This window comes from Oncorhynchus gorbuscha, linkage group LG25 (genome assembly GCF_021184085.1).
Source record: "Oncorhynchus gorbuscha isolate QuinsamMale2020 ecotype Even-year linkage group LG25, OgorEven_v1.0, whole genome shotgun sequence".
NCBI lineage: Eukaryota > Metazoa > Chordata > Actinopteri > Salmoniformes > Salmonidae > Oncorhynchus > Oncorhynchus gorbuscha.
This window is the reverse complement of record NC_060197.1, coordinates 47,935,250-47,936,051: the sequence shown is the minus strand read 5'-3', so window position 1 is coordinate 47,936,051 and position 802 is coordinate 47,935,250.

The following is an 802-nucleotide window of genomic DNA, read 5'->3' as shown; positions in this document are numbered from 1 at the left end:
GTCAACCAGGTCAAGACTACATTACCCATCCCCCCAACACTGTCAACCAAGAGTCAAGAATACATTACCCATCAACACTGTCAACCAAGAGTCAAGACTACATTACCCATCTCCCCAACACTGTCAACAAGATCAAGTCACCCACCAACAGAGTCAAGACTACATTACCCATCCCCCCCACTGTCTACCCCCAACACTGTCAACCAAGAGTCAAGACTACATTACCCATCCCCCCAACACTGTCAATTACCCATCCCCCCAACACTGTCAACTAAGAGTCAAGACTACATTACCCACCCCCCAACACTGTCAACCAAGAGTCAAGACTACATTACCCCCCCACTGTCAACCAAGAGTCAAGACTACATTACCCATCCCCCCAACACTGTCAACCAGGTCAAGACTATATTACCCATCCCCCAACACTGTCAACCAAGAGTCAAGACTACATTACCCATCTCCCCAACACTGTCAACCAAGAGTCAAGACTACATTACCCATCCCCCCAACACTGTCAACCAAGAGTCGAGACTACATTACCCATCACCCCAACACTGTCAACCAAGAGTCAAGACTACATTACCCATCAAGACTACATTACCCATCCCCAACACTGTCAACCAAGAGTCAAGACTACATTACCATCCCAACATGTCAACCAAGAGTCAAGATACATTACCCCTCAACACTGTCAACCAAGAGTCAAGACTACATTACCCATCCCCCCAACACTGTCAACCAAGAGTCAAGACTACATTACCCATCCCCCCAACACTGTCAACCAAGAGTCAAGACTACATTA